This window comes from Arachis ipaensis, chromosome B01, assembly GCF_000816755.2.
Source record: "Arachis ipaensis cultivar K30076 chromosome B01, Araip1.1, whole genome shotgun sequence".
Taxonomy (NCBI): domain Eukaryota; kingdom Viridiplantae; phylum Streptophyta; class Magnoliopsida; order Fabales; family Fabaceae; genus Arachis; species Arachis ipaensis.
The window spans coordinates 55126789-55130249 of record NC_029785.2 but is presented as its reverse complement, the minus strand read 5'-3'; the positions used below and the strand labels follow the sequence as shown (position 1 = coordinate 55130249).

The 3461-nt window shown below is 30.2% G+C and overlaps 1 long non-coding RNA gene across 1 annotated transcript; it reads left to right on the top strand.

The window, feature by feature from the left end:
• Positions 962-2792, top strand: LOC107618109. Its single transcript, XR_001615152.2, has 2 exons — positions 962-1084; positions 2685-2792. It is a non-coding gene; the product is annotated as an uncharacterized LOC107618109 (long non-coding RNA).

Sequence of the window (3461 nt, the reverse complement as noted above, 5' to 3'; positions counted from 1 at the left end):
ATTCAATAAATTCTAATGATTATCGAATAATTATGATAATTAAAAAAACACTGTTAAGTTAACAAGAACATATTATGCTGGATTTTTTAAAATAAATTATTTAATTACTTTACTTATTGATATATGTAATTTGTAGTTTATTTATTAATTTGTATCGTTTTACATATCTCGTTTAGATTGTAAATGAATTAATCTTGAGCATATCTCGTTTACAGTGTAAACAAAATAATTCTAATTCTCGCTTCTATAAGGAAGTCATATTTATAGTGTGAAAAATGTCACTTTTATTCACTTTTACACTTCTTCTTTTCTTCTTTTTGGACATTTTCTTGATATTTTAGAGGTATTTGGACATTATAGCGCACGCAGATGCACAAGATGACGACATCAATTGCTTGAATACGATATGACATGTCGCTGGAGCGATCGATTTCCAGTTAGTGTTATTATTTTTTTCTTTTAAATAAATAAGCATATAGTTATAGTTAAGTTACTTTTATAAATTTAGTATTGTTATATATGACTAGAATAGATGTTATTTTAGTAACATAAAATAAGTTAGTTGTCAGATTAGTTTTCATTAGGTGGTGAAATGTATTGTTAGTAACTTATTTTGTTGACTATTATTTGTAACATATATCCAACTCTTTCAATCTCATTTGTCCCATTAGCTCCGAGACTCTTCAATATTAGACTCTTTAACTCAAACAAAGAACTTAGTCTCTAAATGCGCAAGAGAATAGGACTATCACACTCAAACACAATTCCATTGTCACTATTTTTCATGTGACAATTTAGCATATAGACTGTAAGACCCTAGATTTTGAAAATTTAATAATAAATTATTTATGATTTATTTTATTTATTTGAGAGCATATTTTCAGAAATTTTTGTATTAATTAAGTACTTTCTTATTATTGATTTAAAGTTTTAGTGATTTAAAAACAATGACGATTTTATAGGGAGAGTTGTTGGTGAGGCTAATGCCACTGCTGTTGCTAATCCGGTTTGAGGCTGTTGCTACTGCTGCGAGTTAGAACGAAGTTGGAGTCACGCCTAACTTTGTGGGTTTCGACTAACTAAGGTAGGAGATTTGTTTTAAAAGTAAAGGTTTTAACTTATGAATGCTACTAAAATTAAATGAGTAACTGCAAATGGTTTATGGTTGCTTTGTGTGAATAATTGACGGAATTGAGTTGAATTATAACTGTAGTTGGTGATTGATTTGATGATTGTGCGTGCTGAATGTTGTAAGGGATAGTCTATACAAGATATGTTACTTGCAGCTGTGTATACTGCTTATGATTGATGGTTTATCATGTGTTTGTTTGTTGAAAAGTGTATAGTGAATTTTTGTTATGATAAAGATGCAGAAAAGTGAGTTTGAGTTATGAGTGAGCCTTTGCAACAAGGGGTAAATTAATGAATATAAACTCTTAGAGCTGTGTTGATTATGCTAGCAACTTTAGTTAGTCAAAAGAAAGGTAAAATTATGGTTTTAGATGAATCCTAGGCTTGAATATAGGATTTATAGGATTTGGTATGTGAGGTTGTTGGAAATGTTTTGTGCAGAATTTCTGCAGAAATATGCATAATTGGCAGTAAAACGAATGATTTTCTGGGAGCAGTCCAGACCAAATTTTTAGATGATATTATTTTTCTGTAAAACTTTAGTGTGTCTTGAACATGTCATAAAAATTTCAGAGAATTTGGCCAAGCGGTTTGGAAGATATGATTTTTTGAAGTTTAGTGGTTGCTGCAGATTTTTCTGGTTTTCTGGTTCTGCAGTACCAACTTTCAGATGCTATAACTTTTAATTTAAATAGAATTTTGAGTTGGTTCCAAAAGAATTTTAAAGATCTATCAGTCTATTTTAAGTGAGTACAAGTTTCATGTTCATATCTATTTTGTAGACTTAGATAAGTCACTTGGAAAATCAGTTGTTTGCTGGAAACTCTGAACTGGTTTGTGAAAACAGGGCTGTGTTCCTAAGCTCATAACTTTTTCATGTGACATGGTAATAATCTGAAATTTTGTTTTCTGGAAAGCTGAAAGAGTTTTGTCTAAGTACATAAATTTTGAAAGGCAATGGATGAGAACTGGATTTTTAGTGAATTTAACAAATTTACTGCTCACTGCTGTTTTTCTGCAATGATAGCAGAATTTTAAAACATTTGTACAATTTTCAGTTATAGTCGGAATGCCCCAGAACCAAGTTTTATTTTCTAAACCCGTGATTTTACAATAACTAAAGGGATTAAAGAGAGTATAATGACTAATTAAGAATGTTTACCTGGTAAATAGTTAAGGAAAGTTTGAACGTTGTTAAAGCTGAGGGAACCCGTAAGGGTGGTTTTAGTGCTATTTTAGAGGAGATTATGTCCGAATTTCTATAAAAGTTCAAGGACTTAGTTTAATAAAAATGTGTAAGTTGCTCCTAAGAAAGGTTAAAGTTAAAGACAATGATATTGAGAGATAAAGTGAAGAAAGAAAAATGAGGAACAAGGAATGAAATAAAAGTTGAGAATTATATTGAATGGGCCTTGTGCCGAACTGCTAATGCGAAAGTGCCCGCCTAATGGATAGCCTGAGATTGCTAATGCGGGAATGTTCGCCTAAAGCATTCATATTCCCTACTGAGAACTAGTGGTTTGTTCTCACCCCAAAATCTTCCACCCTTTTAGTGACAGGTTCGGAGACTCAGTTTGAAGCCGCGGGCGATTAGGAGTTTTATTTAAGTTTATGTGTTGAGTTGCTTTTATAGAATTCCCTCGCCCTTGTTTTTATTTTATTTTATTTTATACAGAGGGATAGGAGTTGTAACTGAATTTCTTTTGTATTCTTTTGTAAGATATTTATTATTATTAATAATTATGTGACTAGTATTTTTTTTGAGATCTTTGATATATGATTTTAAGTAATAAAAACAAAAATTTTCGGCTTTTTCCTAAAAATTGAAATGCGAAATTGAACTAAAGGCTCAATATTAAATAGTAAATAAGGAAAACAGGTAAGTAACGCCTTGCTTTGGTACGATCATGACGTGCTGAAAGTTTGGGTGTTATATAGACTTACGACAATATATTTACTACTACTAGATATTTTTACTAAATTTATTGAAAGAATAGCGGAGAAGAAGTAAAATGTTTGTGGAGACGACTGATGCTTGCAGATCCTTTTATAAATATATAACTAGTCGAAATAGTTTTTCACACATTTTTCACACATTTCGTTAACAATGTATATAAGATACATGTGGTTCATCCTCTCTTATGTATCATGTGTGCAAACATGATATATTTATCCCAAAATGTAGTATAAATAAGATACACTTAAACTCAACTCATTTACCATATAAATGAGATAAGTAAAGTAATGCAAAATTGTAAATACTTTACAAATTTCATATATCAATAAAGAAAAGAATTAAATTATTTATTTAAAAAAAATCTCATTTATGC